Here is a 26,237-nt window from a genome sequence, read left to right on the forward strand (position 1 = left end):
GTACTTCTTCAAGGTAACCTCATTGAGCTTCCCTGTCCTATTGGCTCATTGCCAAGGCCTTGATGGCTTTCAGTGGGAGATTTCTAAAAAAAAAGTTTTTTTGTATGGCCCGGAAGGCATGTTGGGTGTTTTTGTGCAATGGGCATATGCTTTGCTGTTGCTTCTGCTGTTGTCTGTATTGCTCCCTGCTTTGCAATTCTGTGCTCACTGCACTTTGTCTGATTATGCTTCAGTCATAGCGGACACTTAGTGCCTGGAGGTAGGCAAACTGTTGAACAGAGTTCAGTCTATTCCAGGCATTTCACATTAATGGCAGCTTTTTGCCGGAGGCACTGTGGGTTTCCTTGTCAATTACAATAGCTTGCTACCAAAGATTGCTAGCTATAGTGGATACTATTTGATCTCGTTCTGGTGAGTTCCTTACAAACTGGGGATTTGGTATGTGTTCCAATTCCTGCATTCCTCAAGTACGTTGAGCCTTGCATAGTAGTGAGTCCCTGACGTTTTCTTCTTTTCTTGCTTCTTAAGAAGCTGTGAGTTATGCGTGCCGCATGAGCGCTTCCCTTCCCAACGACTGGCCGTTAGGCATACCTTTGTGGTGCTGTGCCGACAGGCTCCCTTGAAGAGGCGGCAAGGCGTTGGCCACATTATCTTAGGTGCTCTTGTGCTCCGGCGACTCTTTCGCTCGGCGCCCTCCTGTTCCCGTCTTCTGCGGCTCACCCTCTTCGCTTGCTTCGTCTCAACCTTCTCTCCACCTCTCTCTCGTGAAGTGGTGGCCATTGTGCATTCACTCCAGTCGGCGACAGTGCTGATTACTTAAATGGGAGGACATCTGGAACGTTCAGCCTCTTTCTCGGTGTGCTCTAGAATGTCGTTCCGGACCCCCCGTCGCCATGCTGTTGGATCACTCGAGCCACCGCTGTTGGCGCCCCAGGTTGCGTCCCGGCTCTGCCACGCCTTTCGCCTTGTCTGCTGCAGACACTGCCTCATGGTGCACAGTTGCAGGAGGTCGTCTGCTCGTTCGTCTGCTGCTCCGCTCGAGAACCGCTTCTTGTGTTTCCGTTCGCTGTGCTGGCCAGCGTTCCGCTGCCTTCCCTCCTTCTGCTGTCCCATCTGAGTTGGAAGTGGGATCCTGACACGTGAGGACTTTCGCTGGTGCCAGATCTAACTCTTCCAGCTCACGTGAGGTTCGAGCAACACGCCGTCATACGTGTTGCTTTCGCTGCTTACAGTGCTTGTATGCGTTCTCTGTGCGTCCTGTCGCTTTCCTGTCTTGTTTTAAATGTCTTCTACCGGCAGTAAGTATGTAATTGATAGTTGAATGCTTTCGGATTTTGTATCTGAAATCAACGTCAAAAACTTGATAGTGCCAGCTAGTGCCAGCTAATGCGACGCTCGTAGCTTTTTGCACCAAGTCGTTTGTAGTGTACGGAAGCTTCTGAATCCAAGCTGTTCTATTGATACCTCATGGTAAATCACTTTTCTTGGCTTTATATGTACTATCAGAGCCTTAAAAGGAGATAGACATCCATAACACTCGACTCAAGTTCAGCATTCACTTCAAAGGGCAGTCAGTGTGTGTTGCTGGTAAACTATTTCAGTGGCTTTGCTCTAAGAAACCTTAACAGTTAGGAGCAAATTTCTTCGTTGTTGATCAGTGTAATGTTCTAGTTAAACTATCTTCTGCACCAGGGCAGTTCATTTGCTTGCCGATAGTCTTCCAGGGGACACATTTTAATGCCTTTAATGTTGAACATTGCACTAAAAACTCCAGCAAGTTGTATTCATGCCTGAGATCTCTGCATTACAGCTAAGTTGAAAAGTCATGTGGTGCTTTTGACCATCCAAATTCAGGATATTCAGGCTTGTGCGTAACCATTGCATACAATTAAGAGCTAGTCGGAAGACAGTTATTTCAGTAGGTCAAATGGTAATAATAATGCTGGCCTCATTGTATGACTCAGGTGCCACTTGTTCTCATTTGAAATAGCATGTGCCTGAGAAAACTTGCTGGAGGCTGGGTTGAGGTAGCATTAAAAAAAAGCAAGTGTGGTTGTATGCTGTCTCACTTTCACAGCTGCATTTCACTTGTAGGGTGTTTCTATCTGCTGATATCGCTCCAGATCAAGTTGCAACTTCCTTGTCAAGAAGTTAGTTTATTCTTCAGCATGGGCAATATGAAGAGAAGTAGTGTTCTTTCTTGATTCGAATATTCAGCATGCTAGTGCTGTAGTCCAACCTACGCATTTGTCAACTAATGTTTTTAGTCGCAAGTGGAGCGTGTATGTATCTGTGTGCACTCATTGGAGTCTCCATTGTTTGTGAAGTCGTTTCATTAGTCCATGATATTGTCTCTCGTCCTTACGTGTTGCACCACATTTAGAAAAGGTGCCGAGTGTTGCTTGGAAATGTACTGTTCCTTGTTTGGTTGCCGTCTGTGAGAATCATTGTCACAGTTCTGTTGGTCTTGTGCAATGGTGGTGGTGGCAGGCCTGAACTGCCCGCGTCTGTAGGGTATCGTCTCTTGTCTGTTGCGATGCACACGTGCACTTGTTTCTCGTCTCCGCACACGCTGTGCAAAGCGCGCCCTGATGACCCCTCAACATTCCAGCCGGGGGTGATTTCGGGGGTAAGTGGAGGAGGGGTCTCCTCTCTTTGAATCACTAAAGTGAGATTCAACTCCTCCAACTTCTCTCCGCTCACCGACTCTCACCGATTGCTCCAGTCACTGGGACGACGATGTGTGGGCTTTTCTGCTTGCTTTCTGTCCTGTGTTCTGTTTATATTTTTGTTTGGGATGAGCGTATGTCTGTGAATGTCCTGCATTTAGTAGGGAAGTAATGGTGTTACCAAGATGTAAGCTGGCAGATTCGGGGCTGCAAAGTTGCATGGAAGGACGTGGACAGCGATGGAAACATTGGGACTGATGCCGACAGCTAACTGTGCCTTGATAGGAAGTTGCATTTTATTTTTCGCCTAGTTGACAGTGGTTTAAGGTTAGTACTTGTGTAGTGCTAGTCCTTACCTGTCCTTGTCTTCTTTGAACTTCTGAACAGTAAAAATTTTAAATGACCATGCCTGCATCATCACTCTTGTAAAGTTTCTTTGAGCTAATTTTTATTACCACACATTTATTCAAGAACTCACTCATTTTTATGGTTAGCTTGTGTTGCAAAACTTCGGCCAAACTCTTTCCAAGAGGCTACTCAGCAAAAAGTTGGATCAACTCTGAGGGGATAATCAGACTACACCAACTAGGCAGTCCACAACATTGGTGAATGCTGCCTCTGTGTACATAGTGAGGCTATTCAATACGTCCCAATATTGTGGAATAGCTTGAAATTTCTTTAAATCTTGAATAACTTGAAATGTTATTAGTTTGGTCGTCAAGAAGTCAGGGGAGGGGAGCATTCAGAAGGCCTCTTTACCAAACAGTCGATCGTTTGAATTGGTTCCTTTTTTTGTCACATGGAAGTTATGGTCGACCTCCAGAAGCACACTGCTGAGTTTTCTTTTGCATTGGAACACTATCCCCTGCATCAGCAGATACTGATGATAAGTATGTCCTTTTTTTGCACATTTTGGGGCAGTCACAAAATGCAGACTTTGAGCATTCAGCTAAGCCTGAACACAGTACAGCAGCAGAGTTACAGGGACATCTTGCTGAAGGCAGATGTTTGAAGAAAAAGCCAGCATAGCAATGTTAAAAGTCATCTGATTCCTCACCTGCTCTTCCATGTAGGTAGGGTGCGAGGACACTAAATGACAGTGTTAATTAAGAGAAATTTGTAAATTGCACTTTTTGAATTCAAAAAACATTATGGCTAATAGATTTTCAGAAAGTAGTGATTACATTCCACTCCGAAGGGACCAATTTGTCAACCTAATTTGTGACGTACAAATGCACCAGTCCGACATAAAAAAAAAAAGGGAAACTACTTTCTTTAGTTTATCCACCAGGGATCACCTTTCTGCACTGAATAAATGCAGACCAAGCCTCGAAAATATTTTCTTTTACTAAACTAGTGTTGCTCTTTAGTATGTCATTAAAGCATCCAAATGATCAAAATTGATGCAGGGCTCACCACTACAGCGTTTCATAGCTCCAGCTTCGATTTGGCAGGTTGTAGTCCATAAATCATTCAGCTGTGCATTTCAGTACATCAGCAAAAGCATTCCTCTCCAGCAGCTGTTCACTCACTGAACCTGGAATCGAATCAACTGCATAACCATGTTAAGTAACACAGCCTTTCAGCATATGTAGTGCTGACAAGTTGAAGTAATAACTTGAGCAAAAGTTCTTCCTTATGTTTTTTTTTTCTTTTTTCAATAAACTTGCATTGAACCTATCCTATTTTGCCTCTGTTTGCTTGCTTTTTAAATATTTTGATTTCTCAGAGAAATCGGGAAAGAGCCAGATTGAATGGCATGGTTTGAAGTTGAGGTATGTCAACTGCCTGGACTTTAGTGTTGAAGTTCTGTTGTCAGCCACAAGGCCGTATGGACTGAGAATGAGCTTTATTTGAACAATTGTAAGGAAACGCAAGAGATATAAGGGTAAGTCTTTAATGTTAGCTATTTAATGTTACATCTTACAACACTGACGAGAACAGGAGGTATAACTGTGGTGGAAAATTTTGAATGCACCTCCCCCCTCCTTCTTCACCCTCCTTGTTACCGACTCGTAACATTTCGTTGCTCAGACAGCTTCGTGCTATCATGTCAATGAATATTGCTGAATTTGTAATTACAGATTAGAGCTTGAGTTTCTTTTTTTCTTTCCTTTGGATCTCTTCACAAGGTCAAGTAACACCTTCATTCAGCACATTCCTCTAGTTTCTTCTCTCGGGCCTCGCATCTCAAATGTAGCAAAAGAACGAAACGAGAAGAAAGAACCAGAAACAGGTGGTATGCTCATCTTTCTTTTTATGCACTATGGGCAAACAGCAAGAAGATACTTAGAAATAACCAGAACTAATTGACAGTTTGCAAAACTCTATAAGTTGGCTTTTCTGCAAGAACATTTTCCAGCCGAGAACTCTCGTTCACAGACTGCTTTTCTAAATGCTTTCACCCTGCACATTCCAGCGAAGGCGCACGAGCACTACAAAGGCTTTTCAAGAAAGTTCTGTGCGAATGTCCCGCCGTATTGTAATGCTCCGCAGCTGTACAGAGAGAAAGGGGAGAAACAAAATAATGGAAAGGCCAGGACGAGTGTTAAATGCAAAGAATAGTTCGTTCTGATGCCTGTGGTTGAGGTTATTTGGTGAGAAAATATACTTGCTCGCAGCATGCGCAGTAACATTTTTGCAAGGTGTCCATTGTTACAAGCAGCCAGAATCGCAGGCATTGCTATTGCTGGAAATAACGTCAAAGAAATTGTAGCTGAGAACTCTTAGTGTGTTCCTCTTTTTTTTTTTTCACCATTTCCTTCCGCTACACTTTGCCCCAGAGGCGCACTTCACCTCTAAGGTCAGCCCTAATCTGCCCCCACTACCCCCTCCCACCCCCATCCTGGTAGAGTGTGCGTTGTTGTTTCCGTCACGCAGTGGTGTTTGCTTTCTGATAACTGCGGTTGGCATATCTACTCGGAGAAAGGCATGCGACATGGAGCTTTTGAACTGGCATATGTTCGAGGCAAAGCCATCAGCATCTCTCCATTTCTTTGCCCACTTGTTCTCTTCCGCCACCTGTGTGTACGCCACTCGAGGTTGAAGCATAATATTGAATTTGGCGTAATGGAAAACCAGTACAAGGAACACTGCACATACGGAAAAGGTGGGCTTAGAAAATGACTGAGCTTGCAACTAAATATACCGTCAACGTCAAAATTTGTGGACGCCTGATTTTTCGGACATGCCTGATAATTCGGACGCCTTCGTGGCACTGCCACATAACCCACAGAGTCGGTGTATAAGAACGTCTGAAATGTCAGATGCGAAAAGCCTTCGCCATCCAATTTTTTGGACTTTTGGCCAAGACCATAGGTCTAAAAGCGCATTAATCAAAGCCACCGCCACCGCCATTTCGATTATCTAGCCGCTTCGAACCGGCGCTCTTGCACGCAGATCCACTGGCAGCTGTAGCCACCACCGTGGCAACACTAGGCCTAGCTGCTTCAACGTTCGCTACCAAGCTCCTTGCTGTTCGATGCAGTGTTTTTCATAAAAACAATTCGCTGCTGTTAAGAATGGCACCGAGTCCGCCTTTGTAATTCTCGCCAACAACTTCGAAGCTCAGAAAGCACGGCGTGTTTCATAATGCCGGTTCCCCAAAGTCAGCTTTGCCCCAATACAGCAGTGTTACGTGGTGAAGCATACGCGAAGTATTGCGGTGAAGCATACCAAGAGTGGGAAGGGGCACATGTCACGGGACATGGTATGTTTTCCTTAATTATACATGCGTGCATCTCCTATCATGGTTTTTAAGAAAAATAGTTTTACTTTGTGCGAGACAATTGTAGCAGTACCAATGAATAAAAATGCCTGTAAAGTACGTTTTCACTGATACGGTTCATAAATGTACTGGCAGGCTTTTAGAGCTATTTTGGACATGCCTCTGATGATTTGAGCCCTTGGGGGCAGTAAAAGGCATGCATTCATTTTTTTTACATTCTCACTACCCCTAGAGAGTCCAAAAAATTGGACGTTGACTGTATATATATTTTTAAGAATGAAGATGTGCACCCGATGTTTCAGCGATGGCCATCGTTAAAAGCAGTGCAGTAGCGATAGCCTCCCAAGATCTTATGTCCATTTTCGTCAGCTTTTATTCTTTTCTGAATTAAACCAGAACAGATAAGCGAAAGAAAAAAAAGTAAGTTATCTTTAACTTGAAGCTAGATACATGTGGCACCATATATGATGTAATCACGTTCTTCTTGCTATCGGTTTTTAAGAAAAATAGTTGTACTTTGCGCGAGACAATTGTAGCAGCACCAATGAATAAAAATGCCTGTAAAGTACATTTTCACTGTTGAGTTGTGCTACTATCCAGGGTGAAGGATCAACACAACGAGCCACTATGTTTATTAGCTTCATTCATGAATACCTGTCAATTATTATGATTTTGTTGTAAAATGCCCAGTCTTTTAGAACTTGTTCACTATTGTCATATTGACAGCAATTATTTTATACAATTTTTAATTTTGTGTCTATATAAGGGCAAACGTTAATCCCAAAGAACACAAGTACGATTGCCTGACTGCTTTTGCATAGCCTGCCTTTTCTAACTCGTCAGCACTGACACCAACTTAAAGAACCACTGTGCAAAGGCGATCGAAATTTTCGGCTATCCGTTACATGAATATTTTATTAATAAATTTTGTATTCGTCTGTGGCTGTAGATCATTCTTGCTGCGACTATGGAGCAGAGTCTCTGTTTGTAGTGACCATACAGAACAAAGTGTTATGAAAATCTTTATTATTAATAAACAGCCAGAATCTTCGGTAACCAATTACTTTTCAGTATCTCTCACCAAATTTTTGGCTTCGACTGTAGTGTTTTTCAAATTCAATGTTTGCCAGATCCTGTCGATGTGTTTAGATAAACAAAATAGGTTTTATGCCTGAGCAATCTTGAGAATTAATTAATTGGCCCACATAAATGGGGATGCTTATGTGTGTGTGTACCCATGCCATCTGATGAAACAATGCGTTTTTCGTGTTTGTAAGTTAACAAGAAGTGACTATAAAAGCTATTGCATCCATAAGTTTTTCTTCAATCTCCAGAGGATAAAGAGTTAACTTTCTAGTGGCACACTTTTCATGCTGGTAGGCATTGTAAATTGTGATAGTCACTAACTCTTTGTAGACTGAAACATGCTAAATAATCATGAATGTCTCAATGAACTTTTGGAACAAGTTTGTGCTGCGAAGAAACTTGGTACAGTAATGAATCTCTTCACTGCTCAAGGCATGTGCGCTTAGTGGGTATCCTGAGGTTAGCAACACCTTTGAGATCTCCATTCACAAATTTACGGGGAAAAACATGCATTGGAATTTTACCTTTTTTTTCCAGAAAGCTTTCCTTGCACAGTGTGGGACAACACTGTGGAGCACTAGTGTATTCTGTGGCATATTTCGGGGATGAACATCTTGAAACTCGTGCTAGTTTCAGGATTCCTAGTACTAACCGAAGATGCCTTGAGCACTGATCACCTCTGATATGCCAATTGTAATCCGCTAAAAAGCCTGCTTTGGTCACTGTAAGAAGTCAGTGTAAGCATTGTACTCAAAGGGGATGTTGCCTCATGCAGGGGTGGCACTCCTGTGCCAGTTGCACAATTTTGATAAAAATGCAGATTCCTGCCCCACACTGCGCTAAACGCAGAAAATTGACCAAAATTGCACCACGCTGTGCTGGAGCGGCTTCGGCATGCATGCTCCGGCAGTGGCCGCGAACAGCGAGCGAATTCGTTCTCCGCAAAAGAGTGCAGCCATTCACATTCCGCACATGATGCAGTGGCGCCTCCCGCAGTTTCTAGTAATTTTCGCAGTTATAACACTGGACTTTGCGGCGCTTCCGACAAGTGGCCGACACGTGCATAGCCACTCCTGGCTGTTGTCACTACTTTTGGGTTGGCCAGGGCGGCTGTATTTAGAGTGCTAGAAAACAGTTGAGTGGACTGCGGGGCGCGACGCTCCCTAGCTGAGGTGCAAAACAATGAAAAGTAGGCTGAGGGCACTGCGAGCGAACTAGATATTAGCAGTATTGAAGGACCCTGGGAGGCGTGCGCTGCAGCGAATTCAGCGGGCAGGCGTCTCTGTCCCCAAGACCGGTATAACGTAAAACTATTTCAATCTGTTTTTATGCCGATATATAGGCGAGCCATATTGGCCTATTAAGAAGGGCTAATGCCGGATTTTTTTGGAAGAAAACTCGCAGTTTCAGCCCGAATGGCGAAGCATCGATTGCGATAGAAAATTAGTAGACAGCTGTACGAAAGTAAGGATATTAGTTTTATCGGCCTGTATAAGCTTCTAAACATTCGCTTACTAACTTAATCAACAAGCTTGGTGTCTTGCGCATGAGCAAACATGAACACATTTCACTCGAATGACCGTGGAAACTTGCTGTCTAAACGCTAGAGTGAGGAAGCACTGGCAGCAGCAGTGAGCGAATTGATAGTGGTCTCTCACTTCAATGCAAACTACTAAACGGCGAAAACACAACGCACATGAAGCTATCAGCACTCGCACTCTGCCCCCATCACAGATGGCTTTCAATATAGGGCCTGTGTGGCAGTGCCATACGCAGCAGCTGCGGAAGACTGTGTGCTTCCTCCCCGCTTTCCTCCTTTGAGCGCGAGATTGAGCTGCCATTGTCGGCTTTCATCGCGTCAAAGCGGCTTTCATGCAGCTTTAACATCGTTGGCTTTTCATCGCGCCGGTTTGCATCACCGGCTTTCATCCCCTTGTCATGCTTTCACTCGCACATACAGCATACGGAGTGCGGTGACAATGTTCTCGCCCCTGGAATTTATACGGAACATCACGGCGACGATGTCGGAAATGTACCTGGAGTGTCCATATAATTGCTATCGCAATAAAAAAGAGACTTGAATATTTTTACGTTATACCAGCCCGGGGTTGATTGCAGCTCCCTGGGTCTGCGGGGACATATGGTGACTCAGAAATGTTTACCGCGTCGATTGGACTGCATAATTTAAGAACATTTTTCGCTATCATCATGAGCGTCGGCGTGGGGTTTTTGGCTTTACAGGAAAAGCATGTGCTGTGCCGCTGCTTGACCAACTCTTCCATATTCTAGTGCGCCATAGCTACAAAGCACACCTCTACTACGCGCTTCGTGATGGTTTGTTCTGTGTTTCATCATGGTTTCGAAGTGCGCTGCCATATTCTATTATTCCACCAAAATTCAGATTGGTCTGCTTCAAAATGAAGCTTTATCTGCTCCAGATTTCTCCAAAATGAAATTTGTCTGCTCCAAGCTGCTCCAAAATGCAATTTCGTTTGGCCCAAACTGCTCCAAAACGCAATTTTACTTGCTCCAAGAATTGCTCCAAAATGACTTTGGGTAATCCAACCCCTGTTCACTTTACCAATTGAGGTAAATGATGAGCAACACGAGAACAAGGTGAAAGCAGGAGCCAAAGTTTTGACAAGTGGACTTGTCTTTTTCAAAACTACATATGCTCTCCTCAGCACACTATATATAGGTACGGTTCTTCTAAAGGATAGAGAGGGTAAGGTGGGTGGGCAAGGTAACGAGCAAGGGTGTGTTAGCAGCGAGGGTTCTTCTTCTTTCTGGGGTTTTACGTGCCAATACCAGTTCTGATTATGAGGCACGCCGTAGTGGAGGGCTCCGGATTCATTTTTACCACCTGGGGTTCTTTAACGTGCACTACAACGCAAGCACACGGGCGTTTTTGCGTTTCGCCATCGAAATGTGGCCGCCGCGACTGGGATTCGATCCCGCGACCTCGTGCTCAGCAGCGCAACGCCTTAGCTGACTGAGCCACCCCGGCGGGTAGCGGCGAGGGTGTAGAATTGAATATAAAGATGATGTGTATCTGAACATCGGTGGAGGAATATGAGGAAGTGCCGTGTGTCAGCCGACTGACGTGTCATTGTAGGTTCCTCTTTTCGTGGAAGGGCCTGGACGACGGGGAGGTGGGGGGGCTATCTGGTCCGCTGTAGGTCCGTGAACTATCATCTCTCTGAAAGAGAGAATAAAAGTAGTGGCAGATAAATTGATCTCGTGGAAAAAAAGGATAAACACATAAATAAAAAAACGAAAGGAATTAATGAAAGAAAAAGGAAGGTCGCAATGTTATTTACAACCCAATAACAAAAAACAAAAACAAAAACGAGCTGCTTAATAAAAAATAATGAAGTGCTGTTGCCTATAGTTTAAAGCTTAGCATAACGAATAGATTCTAAAGCTCCCTTTGGAACATTTATGCCTATTGGTTGCAAAGTCTTGAACTTATGGGTGAGTCTCTATATATACAAGTCTCTATATTTTCTGTCTTGTGCAGAACCCACATTTGACTAGTATGTAGAGTTTAAAGTTCATCAAAGTTATGACCTGGTCGATTGTAAGGCTCGGTGACGGCTTTGGGAAGCTTTTTAGCTGTGTATGCGCAATGCCCGTTTAACCTGACATTCATTGATCGTCCCGTTTCACCAATATATTGTTTCTTACAAAAGGAACATTCAAGCATACAAATTACGTTGGAACTAGTGCAAGTAAAGCTAGTTTTCACTTTGTGTGCTTTTAATTGCCGGTGCTTTTAATTTTAACGTCACTTTGAAGGTGATTGCATGTTTTGCACTTGGGGCGAGAACATGCTTTTGTTACTGGGGAATGATGTTGGCTGACTTTAGCATGCACTAACGTGTTAAAGTTTTTGTTGCGGCAATAGGTAACCCTTGGTACATCCGAGAACGCTTTTCTCATAACTTTCTCATAACTCGGCTACTATATATACTGTGCCGAGGAGAGATATGTCACCTTGAAAAAGACAAGTCGACTTGTCGAAACGTTGGCTCCTTCTTTCACCTTGTTCTTGTGTTGCTCATTGTCTTGAATTTCCATCTCCCGCACTCCCCGTGTCTTCCCAAGTGAGGTAAAGGCACGTGGAATTGGGCAGCTGCGTACAGGATGTTGTGCACCCTTTGTACAAGGCTGTCATCAGAGAGTACCATATCCTCTTCTTCAACACTGCCAGTGTAGGATTTCCAAGCACTGGGTCCTGCAGCAGCAACAGTAAGACAACATTGACTGATGACTGAGCTCTGTAGGAAGGCTGGACTGGCAACACTGGACAGCCACAGAGAACAGCTACAACTTAGTTTATGGTTACCATTTCATTTATGTAACACTCATAAAAGCACTCGTGATCAAGTCTTTCTTGTCCTCGGTGGCCATAAATCGTTGCTGGAGCGCATAACCATTTGTGAGTCGTTGGCACTCAATTTATGGCTTTATTCGCAACTGCAGTGCTTCCTCATGCATCATTCATTCATTTATTCATGAACAGCTGGAGGCGTTGAGGATAATCCATGTGTGAAATACGAATCGTTCAAAAAATCAGAATAAAATAAAGTAAGCTAAAAGTAGAGAAACTGGGAAAATGAGTACAAGAAAGTGTAACATGATCCTCAATTAAGTGTAAGACATGAAATCGGTGAAAGGGCAAGCATGAGAGTCAAACATGTCAACGTGAAAATGCATTAAATAAAGCTCACAGATTTGCTCACGTGCGATGCCCTTCTTAGCAAAGGCAAAAATATACCACGGATTTCACAGACTGAAGGTACTGCCTAGCGAGAGGGCAGAATGCAAGGCAACAACCTATCGGCAAAATCAGTTATTAGATATCAGCTGGGTAACTTGATTCGCTAGATCAGTCAGTTTCTGCTTTTTCTTTAGCATCTGCTGACTGCGCAGTCTCTGTAGACTACATTTGGCTGCAGTTTATGACAGTCGTTGACCACTGCATATCGGCTTATATTCCTACCAAGACTAAAACAGCAAACAAATTCAATCGACAGGTCTCGCAGGAGATCACACTCCTAAAACGGAAAATTTATAGGCCAAGAAAACTTAATAGGAACAATCGATTGGTCCTCTACACTCGTAGGATTTGGGAGCTTTCCTGTACCTTGAAATCAATGCTTTACAAAGTCAAACATAACTACCTAAATATAAAATAAAGAGATTTATAAAGACCACACCACACAAATTTTGGTGATATAGATTCTAAGGCACACAAGCAGCATAATTCTCCACCTGATGAGGCCAAAAAAAAGCAAACAAGTTTAATGACTACTTTAAATCTGTTTCTATAGTTGACGATCAAGTTTTGCCTGCTACTGCGTACCTGAACTCGCACGGCAGTCCCCAGCTAGGCACTATCTTTTCGGAGGCTGGCATTCCATCTCTCTTGCTTAACCTTGATATAAAAAATTCTACGAGACCTGATGGAATTCCTTATGCATTTTACAAATGGTATGCGCAGTGGGTAGCTAAATATTTAGTGCACCTTTTTAAAAAAATCAATGGACACCGGCACCATGCCTAGAGAGTACAAAATTGTGAAGGTTATATGTGTTCTTAAATCAGGAGATGTTACACAACTGTGTAATCACCGGCCAATCTTGCTTACTTGTGCTCCTTCGGAAATATTGGAACATATAATCTTAAAGCACATTGTAACATCTGTTGAAGATAACTTACTAAACCAGAACCAGCATGTGTTCAGGAAAGGGCTAGGTACAATAACTCGGCTACTGGAAACAATTCTTTCACACATTCTTTCACACATACACATTCTTTCATTTGCAATAGACAAACTCCATCAGATCAATATAATTCTTCTTGATTTATTGAAGGCTTTTGATCATGTGTCACACCATAAATTTCACTACAAGCTTCGTAATTTCTTCAGATCCAGTGAAATAACTGATTCATTAAAAATTATCTTGCTAATTGCCACCAGTTTGTCGAATTCGAAGGTGAGTCGTCTAATCTCATTGGTATTTGGGAGTGCCCCAGGGCATAGTCCTGGCACCAGTCCCATTTCTTTTTTTATATTGAAATGAATTGAATGCTGGGGTATTACGTGCCAAAACCACGATTTGATTATGAGGCACGCCATAGTGGGGGGACTCCAGAATTATTCTCCACGGGACAGGGCCGTTTTTGCATTTCGCCCCCATGGAAATGCGGCCGCTGGGATCGGGATTTTATCCCGCGATCTCGTGCTTAGCAGCGCAACACTATAGCTGCTAAGCCACTGCGGCAGGTCCTTTTTCTTCTTTATATTAATGATTTAGCTAATGACATTAAGGCTACAGTTCAAATGTTTGCAGATGACTGCATAACTTATAAGAAAATAATTATAATGACCATGTTTCACATGTAAATGCCATTAAGAAAGTTGCGGAATGTTGCCGAAGATGGAACTCAACCTCGAGAAGATTGTTGCCCACATCCCAAGCCCACATCCCAAGTAAAGCCTTGTCAGTGCTAGCCTTGTCAGTGCTCTGTTCACTAAAACAAACTCATCTCTGCCTGTTCCGATACCAAACTGCTAGCATACACAGCACCGGTACGTTCTGTCCTGGAATATGCTATTGTTTGCTGGTTCCCTCAGACACAACAGTATAGTCGTCACGATTCACCCACAGAACTTATGAACAGAGCCGGGATATCAACTATTTACTCTAGAGCAAAGTTCTTAGGTCTTAAATTAATCTTCTATTAAATAATTACTTGCGTGTTGACTCAATAAAGTACCTCATACCTTCGAGCTTCTGAAGCAGAAGTACCAAACACAGCAAGCGTCTTACAGAGTATAGATTTCACAGTGATCCTTTCCCATTTTCATTTTTTGCTACGGCTGTAAGGGAGTGTAACTCACTTCCAGATGTTCTTGTTAATAGTGCCTCTTTAAATTGTTTTCATTTGGCTCTTGTGAATGCCATTTAGTATTCTACTAATCACAACATTTCCTTGCCATGTTGTTTGTTAATTTTTTTTCTTTGCATGGCGATTTACCATGGGATTTATTATCAGAGATCTCTATTACTGTGTCCCTATGTGTAATGTGCTTCTCATTTTTGGTTCTTTCATGTAATTGTAGCTGAATTTTAAGTTTTGGTTAACCTCGTGAACAGAAATTATGTATGTGCCTCGTTCAATGCCCCAATTCCTGCACAGCCTTCATAAAGGCTAGATTGGTATGATTAAATAAATAAATAAATAAATAAATAAATAAATAAATAAATAAATAAATATGCTGATAGTGCATTTCACAAAACATTTTGATGAGAAGTTAAAAGAATTCTTCTGCAGCCTTAAAATTATTTAGAACTTTCACTTCATGATTTGCAAATTCGAATTGGAAAAAGCCATCTCAACTTAACAGTTACATACATCGGGCCCTTGGGGCCTCTTGAAATAATGTAAGGCATAAATATTGAGACCTTTATTTAATGTCGATATGATAGTTCTTACAAGCAACTAATTGTACTAGGCTTGTACTAGCCATAACTTCTGTAAACATTGAGTGAAAAAAAAAAATGAGAACCAAGGGGCTCGACTTCTTGTTTGTTGTGAAGCCAATAGACAATGAAGCGAAGGAAAGTATAGGGAAAACTTACTGTTCTTTTTATTCAAAATGTAGATATAATGAGGAAAAAGGAAATGAAAGTGGACAAAAAGACAACGTGCTGCTAATGGCAGCTGAATCCACATTTTCCGCATGATGTGTGTGGGATGCTCTACCATTGAGCTACTGTGGTGGCCATCCTCCCATGCACTTTCTTAGGCATTTGTGTATGCTTGCTGAGGATTCTCAAACATGTTCTTGGGACGAAGCAACGACAACACGGCAGTGCAAACAATCAGAAGGGCATTTATTGTGCCATCTATACACCAATCTAGCCAGCCAATTTACTACAAATGGAACATGCCAGCAGGTGTTGACAAATTGAGGGAGGAAGTCCGGCTCACCATGACAGAATATCGAGCGAATATGTTCGCCCCATACTGGACATCAACGTCAAATCATTTAAGTTTACAGTTACACGAATGGTGGTGCGTTTGAACGATCAGGTTCATCCATCCCGGTGCCCTGCTCCGAAGCCTTTCGCAGGATGGTCACTTGAAGCGTGCCGACGGGCGCACAACACGTCTCCGCGCTCCACCAACCCCAAAGTTCACTCCCTTTGCACTCGAGTATCTACTCTATGAGGTGGCGCTAGCATTGGAGCATCAGCGCCTTCTCTCGTACCGCTGCGTAACTATCGACTACCGGCGGCACACGTACAACGTAAGGAAGCCAGATTCCAGGAGACGTGAGAGCCATGTGGGGAAAACAACATCAGGGGATGCGAGAGAGTCGAGCATCTCCTCGGTACTACATCTATCGCTGGGAATGTCAGCTAGCACCACTCGCGCCCATATTATGTCACACATTATGTGAACTGAGGAGCGCACAACTGACCAAAAGCCCAGCCTTGCCGAAATGTATGGGAGCTAATCAGTGGCGCCTATATCCCAGTTGATTTTGCCTGTTGTTTCTTGACCATGGACAGCTTTTGCTTTGTGCTGCTTCTGCTCCTTGTATTCCATATGTAACACTACAAGCGTCAGCAACGAGTATGGACAGTTGTCGCCTCCCTAACCATGACCCACGAACTGTGGCAATCTGGGAAAGTGGCAGCCCCTAGTGGCCCTTTAGTCTTATCACAACTGCTTGGAATTTTGCAGTAGTCTTTACAAGCTGACTATTCTGCTGTCTAGATTTATTTAATCAAGAGTTCCAAGGAAACCCGCATGGTAAGCGAGAAATGGCAAATAAAATAATGTAAAAATAAAATGACTAAAACGTGACATTTTAGGGCTTGTATGGGTACCTTGATCTTTTTTTGTTGTGCATTGTAAACAGGGTACCCATAAGGACCCGAAACATCAAGCTTTAGTCTTTTCATTTTTACATTTTGCCAACTCACTGCTTTCTTTTTATTTTGTGATTTTATTTTACCATGTTTAAATTTACATTATTGGAAAAGCAGGTGCATTTGTATTGTAATGTATGGCTTACAGAACTCTCCCTATATGGAGGCTCTCCTGCCGAAACTAAAAGCATTTCCACCTGTGCCATGTTGAAGTATCTGCATTTGCCTGGCTACCTGGCTATTGGTTCTGCATACTTTTCTGGTGCCAGTCTCGTTGATCATTGAGATGGAAACTGCGCACTTTCGTTATGGCTTTGCGCTCATGCCAGGTTAAAATGCCAGTTGCAAGGCAGTCATAGCTGAACATTTGCTTAATAGTAGTTCAGAGGCAACATATGCACAGGCATTGTTGTCCAGTGAATCTGAATCAGTTCAGTCAAAGTGAATCAGTTTATCGTATTGTTTGAAAACAGTATTTTACGCGAATTTCAGGGCAGGACATTGATTACTAGAAGGTAAAATGAAGGCCCAACTTTCGTGTCAAAATTTTTCTTCTGATACCCCAGCCTCGGTACGTCATTGTGACGTCATTAATTTTTTAGTATTTTTTTAATCGTGCTTAGGTCATTGTGGCACAGCAAAAGTTATTTAAACTTACGAAGTTCTGCCTTTCAGCATTAGCTAATCTATAGCATTAAAAAAAAGGTTAAGCTCATGTAGATGCTGCCAAATACATGATATCAAACCCACATTGTGTGCGCTATCACCACCTTTATTTCGTTTTTGTGTTTTTTGTGGCTTTGCAGATCTCCTGCCTCACTAAGAGTGGATTTTTTAAAAAGTATTGTAGATTATTAATTTATCAACACAGCTGAATTTGTTTTCTCTTTAGTGTCACGTATTTAACAGGATTTCTTCCTTCTTTGTTATTTTTTTTCCCTCCACATTAGAGCTCTCTTAAATTCGTAAGCACTATCTCCACGATATCTCACCTGCCATGATAAAGAGAGCACCCACTAAGTAAACACGCAGTGAGTAAGCTCAGTAATCGAAAGGCAATGATAGGGCTGTGTGCCGTGATGTGCAGCATGCTATCACACCTTTGTTAACTCTAAGGAGACAGTGGATTGTTATCGCGCCACTTGTTTCTGAGCCTAGCAAGTCTTCTTGTCATCACTCAAGTTGCACAAACAGAGAGCTTGTGAAAAGCGTGAAGAGATACAGGGTGTGAAGGATTACTCTAGATTGTATCGCAGCTGTACTGTCTGGCACATTGCCCAGCTCCAATTGCTGGCTGGTGATAGCTTGATCTGTCCCCGCGGCCCAACGTGTTCTTCCTAAAATGAACATTAACGAAATGCCCGTAGCTTATTTCTGATGATACAGCTGCATTGGAAATTGTGCAATAATCACTAACGTTCTGTATAACTAAATTCGCTATTTACCTCTCAAATCAATTACTTTAGGAAACAAATTGCAGTTGCAATTTGGAAGGGTAGACAGCTTTTACAAAAAAATGAATTAGTTTAGACTGATAAAGCATTCATTGATAACGTCGCTCTCATTAGTTTTCCAGTAAGACATTGATTACTAAAATAAAAAAAAATGAAGGCCAAACATGCATTTGTTGAATTGCGCATCAAAGTCCCAGTGTCAGTATGTCAGCGTGAGGCCATAGCTTTCAGAATATTTTCTCACATTTTGACCATTGTGGTGCACTAAACGTTCTTAAAACTCACCGAGTTCAACCTTTGGCCTCACCTTTACCGTTTTATAGTCAACTGGGCCCTAGCAGAGGCAGTCAAGATCCATGAAATTATGGCTGGCTAATGCGGCAACTTCAAAACTGCATGGCTACGCATCTTTCGTTTTTGTGTTTTTTTCTGGCTTATCAAGTGCCGTCTCACTGTGAGAAATACTTTTTTGATATTCAGTAAGGGTAGTTTACTAATGTACCTCAACCTATTTTTCCTTTGAGTGCTTCTTCAAAGCATGTCCCGAACCATTCTGACCTACTAATGGCCGATTTGGAATAAAAATAAATTGGAATAGTTTTACGTTATACCAGCCCAGGCATCGTTTATTGTTGCCATCGCAGGCCTCCTCGTGCCTATATCAACAGCCCATAAAATCTTTGGTGCCATCCGTAGCTCCTGAGATAATAAATTTCTTAAGTGCCTTGCAGAATATGGCACCCTAATGAACTTGCAAAGCGCACGGAAACAACAAATAATAAGCTCCACCTAATTAAGCCACAGTTGGGCTCCTGGCCCTCCACAGTGAAAACGCGACGAACTGACGTCCTATTCTGTCGTCTTAGAATAGAACACACATATGGCACCCACAGTTTTTTTGCTGACTGCTAATGAACCTCCAATTTGTGGTAGATGTGGTGAGAGGCTGACCGTCCTTAATGTCCTCCTGGAGTGTCAGGGAAGCTGAAGCTGAGGGTAAGAAACACTTTCCTCTAACATACCAGCAGCACATCCCTCTTCACCCGGTAATGTTTTTTGGCCAAGAACAATTTTTTGACACCAAAGCAGTACTAGGTTTCTTGAATGATGTTGTCTTACATGTTATTAGCCTAATAAGTTCATAGCATAACCTCTCGCCAGAGGATGCCGCTGTGATAGTAGTTTTGTACAACATGTGCGTCCAGGCATTTCAAGGGCTCTGTTTAGGCAGTAGTGTTTCTTGGAAACGTATGTCTCTGGCGTATTTTAGTATATGATCATTATTTCCAATGTATCTTTCGTGCCCATAGTACACCTTATTAGCCATTCCCATTATTTTATTACGTATAGGTTTTACGCACTTTACAGTGACCGTTTTTTTAGGCCCCTTTACAGCCACGTCACATCTACCTCTCAGAATTCATCGATCCACTGCGAACTCATCAACGCTGGCCTGGCGCTCTTTAGCCATAATTGGCCCTCGTGCCACAAAATTCCACATTTATCAAAACACACAGAAACAATTTCGCATCTTCAAAGATGCAACCAGCGTGTGGTTTGGTTTGGATAACAGCAGTCTCAAATGCCAACGGAGATAGCTTGTCACTATTGCAGTTTTAGTTTCCACTCAATTCTAATGCACATCGTGTTGTAGCAAATTTTTTCAGGAAAGTTCGCATTAGAATCGAGTAAATACAGCAGTTGATGTCTTTCTTTAAGCACCCAGTGTGTAAACAGCCCCTGGTTTGTCACCTTCAGTTCTGCCACGGCACTGTGCAACAATAGTGTCTTTTTTAGCTGAGCCTACTTAGCTGTGGCACACAACACATCATCATTATTTGGCCAATTAAATCCGCTGTGGGATGAAAAAGCCTTTACCACTGTCATTGAACTACCCAATTCCTCCACCAGCTATGCAACCAGGCCTGTACAGTTGCATTTCCCATCAGCTTATACAAACTGCCGAAGGTCAGGGAGTGCGTTCTCCATGTGTACCTATGCTCTCTGCAGTGTATCTCACACTTACAAGGGACACATCCAGGTCATCACTGCAGTGTGGCTTGTAGTTAATTGGCTCCACTAATAAAATACAATGAAATCTTGATGTAACAAAGTTATACTTTCGGCTGAAAGATTCGCTAGGTTGAGAATTGAATTAATTTGAAGTTTTTTACTTTTCAGCAGTAGTCCAAAACAACTGTAATGTTCCCAGGTTGCTTCTGGTGGTGAAAGCCTTGCCTGCTGTCGTTTATTACCCCTGTAATTCACATACACTGTTCCTTTTATTTCTGGTCATGTCGAGTACATTTGTACAGAAAAAAAGGAAAAAGAAAAGAAAATAAGAATGAAAGTATATTTGAGTTAAACTTATTTAGTATAGTGATTAAATAATTTGTAATTGGTTTCTGAAATAAACATAACAGATATTTCACACCAGCATATAAAAAAATGCTAGCGTAGGCTTTGCAAATTTTTTCATGTTTAAATCAGAATTAGGAGGTATCAAACTTATTTAGGAGGTATTAAATTTAACACATGAAAAAGGATGTTTGGGCTTTGTTAAGTCACAAATTTATTATATATGTGAAGGTTCAACACAATGCAGCATGATATCTTATTGTTCTAGCTGATTATGGTTGCTGCTTCTTCCATTGGCCATTACGTCTAAGAAGTTCAACCTAAAGCCTAGAAATTTACCAAAGTCATCATTTCAACATGTTGCCTTTCCTGATGCCTACATTTTCCTTCCCTTGGTGACTACCTTTTTTACCTTTTTTTTTTCTTTTGTACTGATAGTCTACCATTCATCTGTTCTGTAAATCCCATGCCCTGCCCAAATCCACTTGATCCTCATTTTTTTAGCGGCAGCACACCTCATTGACATCTCTTTTGTAATGTTACCTGCTCTCCTTTTTTTTAATACAGTGTGCCCTCATTAAACGGAACCTGATGGGACCAGAAAATTAAGTTATGTTTATCAGGAGTTCCATTTACCAAGAGATTGAGCTCAAGGTTATCCCCCCCCCCCCTTAAGAAAAAACATTTAGTCAAAAAATAGCTGTTTTAGTGTAGCAATCAGTCTCGAAGTCATCGGTAGTTTGACCTTCATCTTGAGTGCGTGGGGATGCGCGACTCTCAAGCGTCCCCTGGTTTTGTTTTCCCCGCATGGCTCCTATCTCCTGTAGTCTGGCTTCACCGCGTGGCTTTACGGTGGCGGCGGTCGGTGTGGTTGCAGCGTATTGCGAGAGATGGCTCAGGGTTGCACTGCTAACGCCACCTAATGCTGGAATTACTTGGGTGCAAAAGGGAGAAAGGAGGCTGCTCCTCTTTGGCGTGGGGTCAGCGACCCGCTTCGTGGGACCGTCGCAAGAAGGCTTAGAGCATGACACCTGAATGGATGAACACGGATCGTTCGTACGCGCCACCATTCGCATGACTGTACACGTGAACAATTAGGCATTTTTGTTTAGCGTGCGGGCAAACATATTTGCTCACTATCTGGTGGCGGTGAGCCGAACCTCTTTGATTTGTCACGCTCCCATCAGCGTAGTAATTCGGCTAGTAGGCATTAGTGTATAAAAGGTGCAATAAATGCCCTTTTGATTGTTTACACTGCTGTGTTGTCGTTCATTTGTCCCAAGAGCACGTGTGAGACCCTACAAGTATGAGTGTATCAGTGTATTATGTGGGCATTTCTGTGCTGCCATTGGAAACACTAAACAAACTCGCAGCTCACCAACATTACCAACACAAACAAACCACACCAAGCCACGACCATGGTAGAGCCAGACTAACCGTGGCACCAACAAAATCTAGCCATGGCTGCCTTGGCGATAACGTGGCAAACTGATAAGAAAACCCGAAAAGGAAAGGTGCAAACAGTGATATCTGTCGCAATGACGCTGAAATTGACTGTTCAGTTTCCTTTTCGGTAATATTATGTGGTTCCGTTTAGCGAACTTCTGTTTGCATTGCCTAAATGCAACACCAACCAAACATAAGACTGTTGTTTGGTTAAAACAATTTTTGTTTACTGAGATTCTACTGCATTTTCTTTCTACAGGAATGGGCTCTTATTGCCAAGTAACAATGGGAATTTCTTGATGCTCATGTCGCTCTGCGGAAATGATCATTGTACAGTCGAACCTCGATGTTACGAATTATCGGGTATAACTAAGTAAATATAAAATTCACAACTTTCTTGTTTTTCCAATATTGGCATGTATGCCTATAATGAATATTGTATACAGCAAAGTTATGTTTGCTTGTCGGATTCGACGTTGTTATGACTAGGTTCGACTGTAATGAAGTATGGAAGGAACTGCAAATGTCAAAAGAAAATAAGGCACTGTAACGGGTATGGTAGCTGGGGCCTCTAAATTAAAATTAGTGCTGCAGCTGACAGTGCCATCACAGCATTGACAAAGCATGAATGTTTAAGGCATTAATCACTCATGGGGACGCAGGAGGGCACAGAAGACTGTCTTAAACCAGCAGGCCAATGAAGATATCACTGTTCATGAGGAGGTTGTCTCTTACTCACTGTGTTCAAAAAGTTCAGTCATTTGAGTGAAGCTTCCTAGACGTGCACCGCTGCCGCACGTCGTCTGCTGTGGCTGATATTTCCTCTCTCCTCTCGGCAGCTTTCTTGGCTGCACATGTGGTGGCAGAAAATGCTCTGCATGTCTGCTACTGTTTCTCGTCGTGTCTTGCGCACTAAGCAGAACACTATAGGAAAAGTACAGACAGCTCTCACGGGCAACGGCTTCCTCTTCCGTTGTGCTTGGTGCTTAAGATCCATGATGAATCTGTGCCAACTACAGAATAAATGTGTTCAGTTTCCTTACATTGTCTTGTAAGACTGCTGTTGGAGTTGTTAGCTGTATTGTAAGAACAAGGCATCCGGGCACTTTCAAGGACCAGTGAAATCAAAGATAATTGAAATCCGTCATTCCTATTGGCTCCCTTCCGCAAGCTCACACAAAGGAGTCAATTATGGTCACCGATTTCTTTGGCGTCTGGCTTCACTTTGTAATACTCTAAGCACCTATTGCATGTACAGATCTATTCATTGTGTGTAAACAAAGTGGCTGTGTGTTGCATGAAACAAAAGATAAGTAAATAAGTGAAGAAATAGTTGGGTAAGCCGGCACCCGATAGCAAGACAAGGGAAAGAAATGACAGGACAAATATCGTTTTGCAACTACAGCTTTCTTGAAATGAAAGGAGCGTTGGTCCCACATGTGAAATCAGCAGAAGGGCATGCTCACGTGCACACGAGCAGTCGCACGAAAGGGAATTCAGGAACTTGACAAAGCCTAGCAACAACGATGACCAGATTGCAAAATCGAGAAAGACGCATTTTGTAATGACACTCGACTGAAGTGTGTGTCCAAATTTTCAGTGATGCAGTATGCGTCCGTGGTCTACCTGGTGTGTTGGTCTCACTTTTTTTAACTTGCCCAGGTTGCCGTTCTGGTAGCGCCGTATTTGAAGAGGAGCGTGTGCTTGTGAGACATGGGCTGCTAACCAGCTTTCTAGTTGCAGCGGCTGCATTTTGATAGAGAGCATGTTATAAAAGCATCGGTGTGCTAAAGTCATTGTGTGCATCAGGAATCATAAGTGATGGGATTAACCCAATACCGTTCACTGTAGCACCTCCTGGAATGTTTACTATGGTGCCCTACATATATCTCACGTGCAGCTTTGACTCGCAAGTAGTCTGCTGATTAGTGACGTGGGCTTATGTGACTGAGCAGGCTGGTAAGCAGTGGGGAGCTAACTTTACATTAGAAAATGTTCTGGGAATCAAAGGGAAAAGTTGTCATACACCCGAGTATAACACGAAGCTATGTAAGGTTTTATGGACTTTCTCAGAACTGATTTGCCATATGGAGAGTGTTCTTGGGAACATTGCAGAGACATTGTTTTGTTTTTTTTACATTAGAACCTGTCACGCTTGCTGAGTACTTGGAGCATTCTGCTGCTTAGTGGCAAGGTCGTGGGTTTCATTTTCTTTCATGGCAGCCGTATTTGCAAACATACTTTGGTTTAGATGCGTACTAAAGATAACATCAGGTGTTCGAAATTAATGCGAAGCCTCCTACTACAGCATCTTGAATATTTCGAGCGTTGCTTTAGGATGTTAGGCCCCTTTATTGAGTTAGTCAGCCTTACGTAAGATGAACTATGCTTCAATTTACTGTGGGTAGGCCACTATTTCTTACTTTCACACATTGAGCAGCTTTTTGTTTGAGCGATTGTAATTTGACAAGAGCGCAACATAGTGCCCTTCGATATTTTACAAGAAGCTGCAGATTGTTGCGCTGTAGAAACGCGTTCCTTGGTTGCTGATTGTCTGCTGCGATTGTCGTGTTCCTTTGTTGCACCCGTTACCACCAAGAATAACTTAGGTGGCAACGGTGTAGACTACTTCACAACTTAAAGAGAAGGAAGTAGGCGGATGGGCGTCTTATCGCCTCGAAAGGCACGGCACCTCAAGTGGCTGTTTCATATCCCTGTTGCAGGATCACTTGCCTGGTCCCTGTGCTTTCCAAGTATCTATGGGGCAGAGAGAGAGTTGAGAAACATAAATGCGAAGTGAAGCAGATAGCAGTCTCTGATAGCAGTTAGGTGTCTTTATCTGCTGTGTAGAGCTCACTGTCGTCTGCTTGTCTTTCGTCGGCACCATCAAGCATAGCCGGTGGTGTCCCGTTATTTGATTTTGTCATTGTGTGCTTGCACACAATGTGTTAGTTTAACACATCGCGCATGTGCGGGTATAGCATAGATGTTTAATGGATTTGTCACGCACACACACTGTCGCACACTGTTTAACAGTGTCGTTGGTTGTCTGGAGCAGGAACAATCCTCATGCTGATGCAAATACATCCAGGGCTTTCTGGTAGTTAGTTGATTTCTGCTGGCCTCCTCATTTATAAACTGATACTTTTAAACAGTGGGCTGTGTTAACACCTACCAAGCTGAGCAGTAGTGTAGAAAATTTTCATTGATTTAGACCCAATGACATGCAACACCACTTCAGTGTGAAAGAACAGGGTGGAACAGGCCTGCTTAATAACAGGAACATTTTGAGACTTTTAATGATTCACGTTAACAGTAATGTCAAATTAGTGAATGTCAGCTGCACAGAAATAAAAAAAAAATATGCAAAAGAGGAATTTTGAAGCGCAGACGTACTGACTTGCACATGTGCGGGTATAGCATAGATGGTAACAATGGCATTGGTGGCAACATCTGATCATGGCTGTCTGGGACTAAAATATGCAGAGCTCCAACTGCAGTGAGCAACTGTGTTCCACTTACTAGTGCTTTCATAGACATGTTGGCAGTAAAACAATTACCATGAAGGTACTGTTTGAGGTGTTGTATGCATTTTTTTTCTTCAAGGGGAAGGGTTATGTACTGCAGGAATGTTTATAATGCGTTGTAAAATAATTTTACACCTCATCGCAAGGTATAGCCGTGAGTGCAGTTGTTTTCTTAGGTGTCTTCCAGTATATTATAGGTCTATGCTGGTACATCTGTGCTATGCTAAAGAGCTACCACAACTTCATTTCTTTTATATAAAAAAATGCTATAATAGTTACAATTAAGAGTTATGAGTGCAGAAGAGCATATGTACAAGATGTGGGCACAATGCTGACACTTCAGCTGGACTTCTTTAAGAGGCTGAAATGCTCCAACCACTGTTCGTCCCCCCACTCCCCCCCCCCCCCTTCTTTTTTGGCTATAAGATTTATTAAAAAAAATTGTGGGTACCAGTTGGGATAATTTTGTCTCTTCAGCTAAACAGCCTAATAAAGAAATGGGCATTGCTTTTACTAGTGATCTAAATCACGATTAGGTACTTAATGTTTTTCTAATCAACTTTTCAATTGTTTAGGGCATGTATTGCACCTGCAGCATTGAAGCCAAGCTGCAGTGAAGTCACGTCCCAGTAGCAGAAATTTTGAGACTAACACCACTTTAGATGTATCTGTCCTCAAAAATGAGCCACAGAATACATTGGTGCACCACAGATTTTGTTCGTCCTGCAGTGAACAAACTTTTTTCGTTTGTCCATTTCTCCTGTACTTGTGTAATCCATTTCTCATTTTCTTAGTACTGTTCCTTGTGCTTTTTACAGTATAAACTCTTAATTTCATGGCGGGCATGGAGACCACCTTTTGTGGCATTGCATATTTTGACAGTGTGAGAAAAAAAGGTGAAAGCTTGCACTAGGCCGCGCAAAGCTCAAGGCACAGCGAAGCTGGCCAGTTGATTGATTCTTTCGGTTGTAGCTAGGTTGAACTTGGCTATGTCAAGGCCTAAACTTAATTGTAGCTAG

General features: G+C 42.6%; 1 protein-coding gene across 4 annotated transcripts in view; it reads left to right on the top strand.

Moving 5' to 3' along the window:
- Positions 1-26,237, top strand: part of LOC119433727 (KICSTOR complex protein SZT2) — a 235,877-nt gene that overhangs the window by 60,626 nt on the left and 149,014 nt on the right. The window lies entirely within an intron of this gene.

Source organism: Dermacentor silvarum, chromosome 11 (assembly GCF_013339745.2).
Source record: "Dermacentor silvarum isolate Dsil-2018 chromosome 11, BIME_Dsil_1.4, whole genome shotgun sequence".
Taxonomy (NCBI): Eukaryota; Metazoa; Arthropoda; class Arachnida; order Ixodida; family Ixodidae; genus Dermacentor; species Dermacentor silvarum.